Source organism: Oncorhynchus nerka, linkage group LG24, assembly GCF_034236695.1.
Source record: "Oncorhynchus nerka isolate Pitt River linkage group LG24, Oner_Uvic_2.0, whole genome shotgun sequence".
In the NCBI taxonomy this organism is placed as follows: domain Eukaryota; kingdom Metazoa; phylum Chordata; class Actinopteri; order Salmoniformes; family Salmonidae; genus Oncorhynchus; species Oncorhynchus nerka.
The window spans coordinates 29,374,728-29,389,256 of record NC_088419.1 but is presented as its reverse complement, the minus strand read 5'-3'; the positions used below and the strand labels follow the sequence as shown (position 1 = coordinate 29,389,256).

At 42.1% G+C, this 14,529-nt stretch overlaps 1 pseudogene; it reads right to left on the bottom strand.

The window, feature by feature from the left end:
• LOC115107808 (protein enabled homolog) overlaps positions 1–14,529 on the bottom strand; it is a 166,980-nt pseudogene that overhangs the window by 38,106 nt on the left and 114,345 nt on the right.

Here is a 14,529-nt window from a genome sequence, read left to right as displayed (position 1 = left end):
CTGTGTAAATCAACACTTATAACTGCTCTAGTGCAAGATAAGAATCAGATAGGGCTTGCCCCGACAAAAGAATATATATATTTGGGGCAATTGATTGGTAGAAATAATTTAAAAAAAAAATATATATATATATATTTTTTTTCAATATATAGACGGTTTTAATAAAATCAACTATATATACATTTAACTTCTCTGATGCTTTAAGCTCCCTATTTGATGAAATAAGACAAATTACTAAAAAAGGGAGCCAGATATCAAGATAACCAGAAGGAAAAAAACAACCTGTCCTAACCATCCTCCTCCTGTTCCTACTGGCTTTCAAAGATTCTACCGTTACTCTCCACAATTTGATATACGAGGAGTCAGCTAAATGTATCATGTGGAATACCAATTTATCTTACCATTTCTACCGATCTGCCAGTTATTGTTTTCATATGCACATTTTTGTGGAACAGTTTCATTTAATTTATAATAACAACGTCTTCTTATCTCAAAATCATGGCTATGTGGTTAGTCAAAATGCTATCCAAATCTAAAAATGATAAACCTAAAAACTATGTAAAAATAGCCTAGAAAGCCAACAAATTATAACATTGCAGCCTGCAGGCAGAACATTTCCTGATAAAAAATAAATATCCTATAAATCGCATTTGCTATGCATGGCCTGTCTGCAACCAACTTGAAACATTGCATCAACTATTAACTTGGATCCGGCCCGAAGCTCCTTGCAACATTGTATAAAATATTCTGGGCCCTCAGAGTTTCCCGCCCCAGTGAGCTCAGGACAGACACAGCTGTAGGCTATTTGCGCAAGGGACAAGAAGTAATCAGGCAGGCCTATTTTATGACGTTTCCTCTGGATCAGAGCATGACATTATTCCCTTTCACGCTGAGTGGATATTGAAAGAGAGCTGGAAAGGTTTTTCAAATAAGTTTGTTGTCATTCTCAATGGATGTAAAAACAGACTTTGTTTGCTTGCTGTTTGAGGTGAAGAAACATTACTTTGAGAAGCTCCACAGCTCATTAGTGGTGCTGCATTAAGCCAATCAGAAATACTATCAGATACCCAAATGGGCATATTTATATGCCTGCATTTGCGTGCAGGCCAGGTAGCCTATAGGCCTACTTCTATGCATAATCAGGTGTGCGTCCTTACTCAACATTAACAGGAGCGCTCCATACAAAAGACATGGACTAAATTGACAAAACTCGTAAATGGAATAAAATAAACCAGAACTTGTTTCTCACTAGTGTAGCATAGGTTGTGCGCTCTGCAAACAACATGTCCACTCCGACAATGAGAACGGTAAAAGACTGGAAAAATAATATATTGAATGCATTAACAGACATGAAATAACCAAACAGACATTGTAGATTAGAAATTATAGGATTAAACGGTAAATGTACTACTGATAATATAAGTATTGGGGAATTGATAAACACTAACACTCAAATGCAAACAATTCACACAATGAAGTTATGAAACAACGAATGTGCACAAATTGGCAGCAGAGAGCGCATTCTGGAGACAGAAGTGGATTGCACAGCCACACTCCCCTTCTTGGACTTTGCCATTCCCGTGGCCTCCACAATGGATTCGTCTCGGCCTCCAGATGGATTAGTTCACTGAGATGGGCGCGAATAAGACAGGTGTCTCGTTTGCCATTAAATAAATAAATAAATATATATATATATATATGCTACTCCTCAACTAAAAATAATCTCGGTCCACTAACATCCTTTCGACCAGTCAAATAATTGGGGTCAGCCCTAGAATCAGATGCCATATACCCTGTGGAACACCTCAGCTGAGACTAACAGGGATGGGTATGAATGATATGACAAGTCCATCTCACGTACAATATACTACAATGACATCCAAGGCAGTCGCTGCCAATAAACTGCTGCTAACCAAATTGCCAAGTGGCCTTACAGCAGGCCTTGGGGTCTCAGTGAGCCTGCTGAAACAAGAGGATTCATTTAATGAAAGGTGTCATTGTGTTTGCTGAGTCACCATACATCATGGGACGACAGGAAGGGGCCGCAAAGACACAAATAGGCCAGATACACACCTATTGGACGGACACACGAACACAGAATCGTCAAACTCTTTCTTACTCACAATCTTCAGAGTTAATTGTCCGTAACGACTAGTGGGTACTAAAGCAAGCAAATCTAGGCCGATTAACAAATAACGTCATGGATGAGTTATCTTTCGATTGTAAAGTTAAATTCAAAATCCCATGGGCAGATTGTCTGGGATTGAAATGACCCTGACTCACATACAAACAGTTACCATGATAAAGCTCAACATAGAGCCAAGTCTCTCCATCTTAAGCTTACTTCTATTGCAGCTCCTTTATGGTCAGACACATACAACATAGACTGCTGCCATACCAGGAGTCTGTTCATCATTCATAACACAGCACCCTGACCACCAGCAGCCGCCTACTCTGCAGGCATCACACACACACACACACACTCTCCCGCCATACTACCTGTCAGTCAGCCAGGACAATTAAATCCACAGCACATTACTCTGTAAATCGGCTGCAGTCAAGAGGACAAGGAGAGAGGGCCAGGGGCAATCCAAACTCCAGATGCTCTCTACCAAACTACCAATGTTCTCTGCTGCTGTGACGCAGGATATGGCACTGAGGGAGGAGGGGGTCATATCGTCATGATGCCATGTCTTTGTGTACATGTGGACAGGACAGGTGGCAGTCCCTGTGTGGTCCTGTGAGATCAGGCTGCAGGCTAATTCAATAACATTTTATAGGTTTCTAGGAGTAGGTAATAAAAGAGCTGATAGACAGCAGCTGGCTCAGATTAATACTGCTGCTACAGTGATACGCTGGACTGCACTGTCCTGTGGTGCCCCACTGAAGAATGGGGGGGCTCTGTACTACACAGAAACTCAGCGTTAGCTGCACATTATTACCACCTAAGGGGGAATAGGTTCATTGCCATTTAAGGAGAAGGAAAAACAATTACAGGTACAGTACTCCCTCTAAGAGCTCGCTTGAGTCTGAGCCGCAAAACAGAAGTGATTGCACGAGAAAACACTCTTAACAAAATGTGTGTTAGCCTAGGTAAACGCATTTGAATATGAACACGGACGGATCTCATGCCAAGCGTTATTGAGTGTGTGCAGCAGGAGAGGGAGACAAAGGATTTAGAGCAGTGTGTTTTCAGAATGGGAGAGAAAGCCAAAGTCCCCTGAGAGTGATAGGGGTTCACTGTAGAATAGCTTTTCATTAAGAAAGCCTCGATCAGTCCATTTCTTCTTTTGAAGTCTCCAAACACACACAACATGCTTGCCTCTCTCACTCTCTGATGCACACCAAGTCAGATATGCGTTCTCATACACATACACTTCTCGTGTGTGTGTGTGTGTGTGTGTGTGTGTGAAAGAGAAAGCCAGCTCCTAACCTCAGGCTGTGAGTGTACCATTGCACTCAGCAGTGTTTTGTGATTCCACCTGACACACTGATGTGGTACCTGTATACTACAGCCTGCCACAAGCGCTATCATCCTCTCACCCAGCCCTGCTCTACTCCAGGGGTGTCTGAACACAAACTGGCAGCCATCAGCCTCACTCTGTGCCAGGATGTGGAAGAACACCACCTGCAGTCAGGCAAACACTCCACCTGCCTAGTTAATATGGGAGTGGAAGTGGTGAAGGCTGGAGAGGTAACAACCTTTTGGAGCATAAGTCCAAAGCCGGTTGAATCCAATCAAAAGTACAGCATATAATCAAAAGTATGTGGACACCCTTTCAAATGAGTGGATTTGGCTATTTCAGCCACACTCTTTGCTGACGGGTGTATAAAATTGAGCACACAGCCATGCAATCTCTGTAGACAAACATTGGCAGTAGAACGGCCTTACTAACTTACGGCCTCAGTTACTTTCAATGTGGCAATGTCACCTTTCCAACAAGACGGTTCGTCAAATTTCAGCACTGCTAGAACTGCCCCACTCAATTGTAAGTTCTGTTATTGTGAAGTGGAAACTTCTAGGAGCAAAAAAGGCTCAGCCGCGAAGTGGTAGTCCACACAAGCTCACAGAACTGGACTGGCGATTGCTGAAGTGTGTAGAAAATGTCTGTCCTTCGCTGCATCATTCACTACAGAGTTCCTAACTGCCTCATGAAGCAACGTCAGCACAAGAACTGTTCGTCTGGAGCTTCATTAAATGGGTTTCTACGGCCGAGCAGCCGCTCCCAAGCGATTCAGGTCTAAGGCACCACATCTCAGTACTAGAGGCATCACTACAGAACCTGGTTCAATCCCGGGCTGTATCACAACCGGCTGTGATTGGAAGTCTCATAGCGGCGGCGCACAATTGGCCATTGGACTCTGGAGCAGTGGAAAGGCGTTTTCTGGAGTGATAAATCACGCTTCACCATTTGGCAATCCATCAGACAAATCTGGGATGCCAGGAGAACGCTACCTGCCCCAATGCATAGTGCCAACTGCAAAGTTTGGTGTTGGAGGAATAATGATCTGGGGCTGATTTTCATGGGTTGAGCTAGGCCCCTTAGTTCCAGTTAAGGGAGATCTTAACGCTACAGCATACAATGACATTCTAGACCATTCTGTGCTTCCAACTTTGTGCCAAACCGTTTGGGGAAGGCCCTTTCCTGTTTTAGAATGACAATGACCCAATGCATAAAGCGAGGTCCATACAGAAATGGTTTGACAAGATCGGAAGAAATTGGCTGGCCTCCACAGAGCCCTGAACTCAACCCCATCAAACACCTTTGGGATGAATAGCAACGCCGACTGCGAGCCAGGGCTAATCTCCCAAAATCAGTTCCCGACCTCGCTAAGGTCCCAGCAGCAATGTTCCAACATCTAGTGGAAAGCCTTCCCAGAAGGGTGGAGGCTGTTACAGCAGCAAAGAGGGGACCAACTCTGTATTAATGTCAATGATTTTGGAATGAGATGTTTGATGAGCAGATGTCCACATACTTTAGGTCATGTAGTGTACTTGGATCAATATATTTAGGCAAGCAGGTAGTGTTAAGCAAGTAATTGACTGATTGGCTCATATTTGATTGAAACACTGAACTCTGTGTATCTTCGAGATGGATTGGGGTCTGAGTAACAGTATTATATTTAGTGCTGTCGTGCTGTGTTAAGGGCTGTTGTAGGCTCAGATCTTACTTTCTCTGCATCTCCAGGTCCTCTGGCGAAGGTCCATTCTGAACCTGGGGGCTCTGTCTTGGCAACGTCGGGCCTGGAAGGAGAAACACAGAGATGGTCAGAAATCCGCTCTGAAGGAAACGGCCTCTGGACTCATCGCTTTTTACTAAAATCTCAACGCCTAAATATTTAGTGTAGTCTCATTGAGGGAATGCAACACCTACCCAGTCATTTTTCTCAGCATTTCATTCAAAGTTTGTCTTAAATTTGTTTCAAAATCAGAATCAAATCCAATTCACACAAACTACACTGTCTCCTTCCCAACCATTTCTTTCAGACCAGACCGATCCTTTAAGCGTAATTCCCTGTCAGCCGGCTAGGTTGCGACCTAACGTCTGTCATACTGATCCATTCCCAGAGCTGTCTATTAGCCTGCTCTCACAGCTACTCCAACCAATCAGCCATCATGTCCACTGACAGCACTGGACCGCTGCCAAACAGCCACAGAGTTACAAAACAATCAATTATGGTAGTTGTAGAGACGACAAGACCATTGAAAGAAAATCAACACAAAACAAACATACAATCAAATCAGTAAGAGAGCTCCACGTTTGGCCAGGGATCAAAGACGATACCAGTCAAAAGTTTAGACACCTACTCATTGCAGAGTTTCTTTATTTTTTATGATTCTCTACGCTGTAGAATAATAGTGAAGACACCAAAACTATGAAATAACACATATGGAATCATGTAGTAATCCCCCCCCAAAAAAGAAGAGTTAAACAAATCTAAATATATTTTATATTTGAGATTGTTCAAAGTAGCCACCTTCTGCCTTGATGACTGCTTTGCACACTATTGGCATTTTCTCAACCAGCTTCATGAGGTAGTCACCTGGAATGCATTTCAATTAAGTGGTGTGCCTTGGTAAAATTTCATTTGTGAAATGTATTTCCTTCTTAATGCGTTTGAGCCAATCAGTTGTGTTGTGACAAGGTAGGGGTGGTATACAGAAGATAGCGCTATTTGGTAAAAGACCAAGTTCATATTATGACAAGAACAGCTCAAATAAGCAAAGAGAAAATGACAGTCCATCATTTATTTAACACATGAAGGTCAGTCAATCCGGAAAATGTCAAGAACGTTGAAAGTTTCAAGTGCAGTTACAAAAACCATAAAACACCATCACGAAACTGGCTCTCATGACACCACCACAGTAAAGGGAGACCCAGAGTTACCTCTGCTACAGAGGATAAGTTAATTGGGGCGGCAGGGTAGCCTAGTGGTTAGAGCGTTGGACTAGTAACCAAAAGTGTTGCAAGTTCAAATCCCCCGGCTGGTACAAATAGGTACAAAGGTACAAATATGTCGTTCTGCCCCTGAACAGGCAGCTAACCCACTGTTCCAAGGCAGTCATTGAAAATACGTTTTTTTTTTTTAACTGACTTGCCTAGTTAAATAAAAAATGACAGTTACCAGCCTCAGAAATTGCAGCCCAAATAACTGCTTCACAGAGTTCAAGTAACAGACACATCTCATCATCAACTGTTCAGAGGAGACCGTGTGAATCAGACCTTCATGGTTGAATTGCTGCAAAGAAACCACTAATGGACATTAGACCAGTGGAAATCTGAACCTTTGGTCTGATGAGTCTAGATGTTTTTTGTTTTTTTGAGATGCAGAGTAGGTGAACGGGCGATCTCTGCATGTGTGGTTCCCACCGTGAAGCATGGAGGTGGTGCTTTGCTGGTGACACTGTCTGTGATTTATTTAGAATTGGCACACCACAGCATTCTGCAGCGATACACCATCCTATCTGGTTTGCGCTTAGTGGGACTATCATTTGTTTTTCAACAGGACAATGACCCAACACACCTCCAGGCTGTGTAAGGGCTATTTGTCCAAGAAGGAGAGTGATGGAGTGCTGCATCATATGACCTGGCCTCCACAATCACCTGACCTCAACCCAATTGAGATGGTTTGGGATGAGTTGGACTGCAGAGTGAAGGAAAAGCAGCCAACAAGCATATGTGGGAACTCCTTCAAGACAGTTGGAAAAACATTCCATATGAAGCTGGTTGAGAGAATGCAAAGCTGTCATCAAGGCAAAGGGTGGCTACTTTGAAGAACCTAAAATATTAATTATATTTTGATTTAACACTTTTGTTGTTCATGGTACCATATGTGTTATAGCATAGTTTTGATTCTACAATGTAGAAAATAGTAAAAATAAAGAAAAACCCTTGAATGAGTAGATTTGTCCAAACTTTTGACTGGTACTGTTTGTTGATCAAATGTATACACGTTAAAGTGGTTTTAAGTGATTCACTGAAGCCTACGTCCGATAGGTGAAAAGCCAATGTGGTTATGGCCAGACTCAAAGTCCAGTGTCGACAGACGTTTGAGGGCTTGGATCTGACCAAAAGAGAAGTCTTTTCTATGCTATCAGTATTCAGGCTGGCTAGTGTCTGTTTAGAGCAGTGATACATTGATCTGCTATTCCAGACAGATGGAGAGAGCTCTAAATCTGAGGGAAGAATAAGGCTTTTATCTATAAAGGATTGGCAGCAGTGACTCATATATAACCTTCTGTTCCTACACCAGACCTGCTAGTGACAGTTCACCACAACCACAGCCCTCTCCACACTCCTCATCAACAGCAGTATCTGCTGAACAAGCTTTTGATATCACAAACGTTTATTAGAAAAGTTCCATAACCATTACCCACGATGAAAGACGATTGATAATACAAAAACTGTTGTAACTAAAAGGTATTATTGACTTGCACCTCAGCCCAGGCAAGTCCAGTCAGAACAAGCAGGTCTCTTAATAGCAGAGGCATCAAACTCATTCTCCCCCCCCGGGGGGGCCACGTTCGGTCTTAAACAATGTCCAGCGGGCCGCACTGAATTGGTTACATATTTCCCCACAGCAAAAATGTGCAACAAAATAGTCCTCTATCCATAGTTTTTGGAATGCTCGATGCTCCCTGACTGTCTAGCTTTCATTTGAGTGATTTTTAGCTAGCTGGTCAATGTCAAGTAACTGTATAAATGTAGGTCCATTATAATTTCAACACAGTTTTGATTTGAGTTATTTTAAAAACTATTCAGACTCATTGACTTTCCACATTTTGTTACTTTACAGCCTTATTCATGTTCTCCTCAATCTACACACAATACCCCATAATGACAATACAAAAACAGGTGTTTAGAAAGGTTTGCTAATTTATAAATAAATTTACAAAAAACATGAAATATGACATTTACATAAGTATTCAGACCCTTCGCTGAGTACTTTGTTATAGCACCTTTGGCAGTGATTACAGTCTTGAGTCGTCTTAAGTATGACACTACAAGCTTGGCACACCTGTATTTGGGGAGTTTCTCCCATTTGTCTCTGTAGATCCTCTCAAGCTCTGTCTGGTTGGATGGGGAGCGTTGCTGCACAGCTATTTTCAGGTCTCTCCAGAGAGGTTTGATCAGGTTCAAGTCCAAGCTCTGGCTGGGCCACTCAAGGACGTTCAGAGACTTGTCCTGAAGCCACTCCTGCGTTGTCTTGGCTGTGTGCTTAGGGTCATTGTCTTGTTGGAAGGTGAAACTTTGCCCCAGTCTGAGGTCCTGAGTGTTCTTGAGCAGGTTTTTATGTACTTTGCCTCGATCCTGGCTAGACTCCCAGTCCCTACCGCTGAAAAACATCCCCACAGCATGATGCTGCACCACGCTTCACCGTAGGGATGGTGCCAGGTTTCATCCAGACGTGACGCTTGGCATTCAGGTCAAAGTGTTCAATCTTTGTTTCATCAGACCAGATCATCTTGTTTCTCCTCGTCTGAGAGTCTTTAGGTGCCTTTTGGCAAACTCGGGAGGCCAGCTCTAGGAAGTGTCTTGGTGGTTCCAAACTTCTTCCATTTAAGAATGATGGAGGCCACTGTGTTCTTGGGGCCCTTCAATGCTGCATAACTTTTTTGGTACCCTTCTCCAGATCTGTGCCTCGATATAATCCAGACAATTCATTCGACCTCATAGCTTGGTTTTTGCTATGACATGCACTGTCAACTGTGGGACCTTATAGACAGGTGTGCGTCTTTCCAAATCATGTCCAATCTATTGAATTTACCACAGGGGGCCTATAAACAAGTTGTGGAAACATCAAGGATGAGCAATGTAAACAGGATGCACCTGAGCTCAATTTCAAGTCTTATAGCAAAGGGTCTGAATACTTTCCGAAGGTATTGTATATACACAGTACCGGTCAAAAGTTTGGACACCTACTCATTCATGGTGTTTACTTTATTTGTACTATTTTCTACATTGTAGAATATAGTTAAGACATGAAGACTTAAATAACATATCGAATCATGTAATAACATTTTATATTGGAGACTCTTCAAAGTAGCCAGCTTTTGCCTTGATGGCAGCTTTGAACAGCGAGCATTCAACCAGCGTCACCTGGAATGCTTTTTCAACAGTCTTGAAGAGGTTCCCACATATGCTGAGCACTTGTTCACTCTGCAGTCCAAATCATCCCATACAATCTCAAATTGGGTTGCACTCGGGTGATTTTGAAGGCCAGGTTATCTGATGCAGCACTCCATCACTCTCTTGGTCAAATAGCCCTTGCACAGCCTTTCGAAAAACAAATGATAGTGCCACTAAGCCCAAAACAGATGGGATGGCGTATCGCTGCAGAATGCTGTGGTAGCCATGCTGGTTAAGTATACCTTGAATTCTAAATCAGTGTCACAAGCAAAGCACACCCACACCACCTCATTCATTATTCACGGTGGGAACCGTACATGCGGGGATCATACGTTCATCTACTCTGCGTCTCACAAAGACAAAGACCAAAAAATCTCAAATTTGGAGTCATCAGACCAAAATGACAGATTTCCACCATCTCTTCTTATTGGTCATTTACTAGTGATTTCTTTGCAACAATTCGACAAAGAAGGCCTGATTCACGCAGTCTCCTCTGAGCGGTTGATGTTGAGATGGGTCTATTACTTGAACTCTGCGAAGCATTTATTTGGGCTGCAATCTGAGGGGCAGTTAAATCTAATGAGCTTATCCTCTGCAGCAGAGGTAACTCTGGGTCTTTCTTTCCTGTGGTCGGTCCTCATGAGAGCCAGCTTCATCATAGCACTTGATGGTTTTTGTGACTGCACTTGAAGAAACTTTCAAAGTTGGACATTTTCTGGATTGACTGACCTTAAATGTCTTAAAGTAATGGACTGTCGTTTCTCTTTTTCTTAATTGAGCTGTTCTTGACATAACATGGACTTGGTCTTTTACCAATGTTGTGGAAGGACTTAAAACGAGAAGTTCATGCTTGAAAAACCAAATGGTCGCTGAGTTACAGCAGTTCTGACACTGATCAACAACTACAGGAAGCATTTCATTGGAGTCATTGCAGCTAAAGGTGGCACAACCAGTTGAGTCTAAGGGGGCAATTACTTTTTACACAGGGGCATTGGGTGTCGCTTTGTTTATGAAATAAGTTCAGTACCAGTCAAAAGTTTGGACACACCTACTCCTCATTCAAGGGTTTTTAGTTTGTACTATTTTCTACATTTTAGAATAATAGTGCAGACATCAACACTATGAAATAACACATATGGAATCATGTAGTAATCAAAAATGTGTTAAACATATCCAAATATATTTTACATTTGAGATTCTTCAAAGTAACCACCCCTTTGCCTTGATGACAGCTTGGCACACTCTTGGCATACACTCAACCAGCTTCATGAGGTAGTCATCTAGAATGCATTTAAATGAACAGGTGTGCCTTAACTTAATTTGTGGAATTTCTTTCTTTCTTAATGCGTTTGAGCCAATCAGTTGTGTTGTGACAAAGTAGGGGTGGTATATAGAAGATAGCACTATTTGGTGTTAGGTCTGGCATTTGACTAGGCCATTCCAAAACTTCTAATTTGTTGCTTTTTTTCATGTAGACTTGATTGTGTGTTTTGGATCATTGTCTTGCTGCAAGACCCTGCTGTGCTTCAGCTCACAGACAGATGGCCTGACATTCTCCAGTAGAATTCTCTGATACAGAGCAGAATTCATGGTTCCTTCTATTAAAGGCAAGCCATCCAGGTCCCGAGGCAGCAAAGCATCCCCAAACCGTCACACTACCACCACCATGCTTGACCGTTGGTATGAGGTTCTTACTGTGGAATGCAGTGTGTGGTTTTTGCCATGCATAATAGGGCCCATGTCATCCAAAAAGTTATACTTTAGAATCTGTCCATTCTAACAAGAGACTTGATCCTCCTCCAGGTGCTTTTTGGCAAACTGATCCCAGGCCTGTTATAAAGAGAGGGGAAATTGCATGTGTGACAGTCTCAGTGCTGTGGTCACGCTCACCAAACAGCACACAGCTGAGTCGTAAACTCAGCAGAAACATTCTCCGTGGCCAATTACCTTATCCCGGCACTGATTATAAAAGTAGCATTTAATAGATCACAGTGTAAACACTAGTCACCCAGAACATGACTCGCAGCAGGCCTGAGACGGGGTGTCTGTCTGGACAATAACAGTGTTGTAGAAGGGCCACTCCCCTTGCAGACAGTTAGAGATTGAGGTAAACAAAATGTTCCGACATGAGACTAGGTAGCAATGCATTTAGATGATCTCATTATGTAAATGAGAAACAATAAGTACAGGGGGAATGGTTTATTTTTGTTTTATTTCATACTGTACACCAGCACTGAACAGTAAAGAAACTAGCTCTTTCTAGAAGGCCTAGATTTATGTTCTGTAAACTAATCACCAAACCTAATAAAATCCCTAAGTATTAGAGATAAGGACCTAGACATTTGTTTTCTCATGGTTGTCATGTGCCGTAAAGGCAGCATAACTTAATGACACTTTTTATATCTGATCAAATCGTCTAAACGGCACCCAATCAAATAAAAATGTCATTCAATGTGAATATGAATTAAGATGTTAACACATCATATCCTAAAAACAGGTCAAAGTCAAATGGACAGTAGCCCACAGAATGAAATCAGACTACTCACGGCTGCTGTCCGGGAGTATCACTCAGTGGGATAAATTATCATGATCATCAGCCATTTCAAGGTCTAAAGGCCTATTTGTCCATTTCTGAGCTGATCATGGCAAAGAAGAAAATCAGATCTGCATTTTCCAAGGTAACACGAGTGAGTTGAATTTGGAGAAGCTAAGAATTGATCCTACCACTTCTACCGATCTGCGTGCGGGTTAGGATTTTCATATTCACATTTTCGTGGAACAGCTTCATTTCAATAACTTTTTTAAATTGTCAACATCATTGTCACGTGGTTAATACAAATCTGAATTACAATTTTAAAAAATCTAAAATTCAACTAACGTGAGAGCACCAGCCTCTGCCATATGGACACATTGATAGGCCTAAACCGTGAGCCATTGGCTAAAGACATTAGTGCATGGAACTCAGAGATGGCCTATAGGCCAAATTGGCCAATGCAGCAGCAGGCTTAACACTTCCATTGTCAACTAAGTAAAAATACATAAAGCCAACAAAAATAAAAACAGTAGATGAACATTCAGGTTCTTCCAATCACATTCATATATACGCCTATCTGCCTCCCTTTCTATCCTTCTGGACTTGAGCTCTCTCTAGTGAAGTGCAACATTGATTTTATACAATCAACTGGATCTGTCCTGAAGACTTCGCAAGCGAACTTGTAACATTGTATTAACTAGCCTATTCCGGGGGCCCTCAGTGTTCTGCGCCAGTGAGCTCGAGACAGCTGTTTTTACGCAAGGCCAGGGAAAAGTGTTCAGGTATTTTATGACGTTTCCACTGGATATATGGGAACATCAGAGCATGACATTTTGCTCTTTCACACGGCCTGGTGATTACCGAAGGGGAGAATGTTGGAAAGGTTTTTCCACTACTGTGAGGAACTATTAGCCTATCATTCACAATGGATGTAAAAAAAATAACTGACTTCATTGACTTAATGTGTGAGGTGAAGAAAAAAAATACTGAGAAGCTCAGCTTATCATTAGTGGTGGTCAGAAATCAGAGATCCCCATATTGGGCACATTCCTACATTTGTGGGCAGCAGGCCAGGTAGCCTAGGCCTACTTAATGTAGGTGTGCGCACTCAGTCAACATTAATAGGACATAGAAACAAGACAGAGTCCAGACACATGCTCATTTGCTCACATGGAGCGCTCCAAAAATGTAATTTAATTAAAACTCGTAGGGCCTAAATGGTATGAAATAACTTGTTTCTCACAAGTGTAGCAGGTTGTGAACTCTGCAGAGAACGCTGCCACTCCGAGAATGAAAAAGTATTATACAAACACAGCATGATGCATTTCCTCTTCTAATCGATTCTTTGCTAATTAACTACATGTTTCTTTCCTCCCAGATCTACGGTGGAGATGAAAGGAGGGGAGGAAGAAATGAGGGTAGTCTTGGAGGGGTTTTCCTCTCTGTGATTCTGTGAAACAGTCCTGTTGTGTTTCAGCCCCATACAGCCCCTGTAGTGCATCTATTCCCCAGGCCCAGCCTATCCTGTCCTATTTCACTTTTCCTGGGTCAGGAAGACATGAATCACTCCCTGGCCCGCTGACCTGCAATCTGACCTGGAACCTGTGAGTTGGGGGTCTTTGGGGATGAGTCATCATGTTAAAGAGGACCAGGCAGAGCCCATACATACTGCTGTAGTTAGAACCATGGCATCCAGTGAAAGTACTTCACACACAGTGATATAACTAATAAAGAGTAAAAATAGGTTTGAGAATCCTGAAAGAGGAATGGAAACACTTTAGGAAGTACATCTAAGCTAAGAGATGTATTCAATCAAAATGGCGATTTACATTTACAGCTGGCTGGCGTTCTAAATTCTAGTCTTTCCATTCCCCTTAATTATTTTATAGATTTTTTTATTGCCGACCCCACTGCAGTTCCCCCGCGGTTGCGACTCAACTTTGAATAGCACTGCCATAATGTATGAAATAGTTCATTCAAATTATTTGGACATTTCTATTTATTTCACCTTTATTTAACCAGGTTGGCTAGTTACGAACAAGTTCTCATTTGCAACTGCGACCTGGCCAAGATATAGCCAAGCAGTTCGACACATACAACAACACAGAGCTACACATGGAATAAACAAAACATACAATCAATAATACAGTAGAAAAATCTATATACAGCATGTGCAAATGAGGTAGGATAAGGGAGGTAAAGGCAATAAATAGGTCATGGTGGCAAAGTAATTACAAAATAGCAATTAAACACTGGAATGGTAGGATGTGCAGAATGTGCAAGTTGAAATACTCAGGTGCAAAGGAGCAAGACAAATAAATAAATATATACAGTATGGGGATGAGGTAGCTCATCTGTAAATAG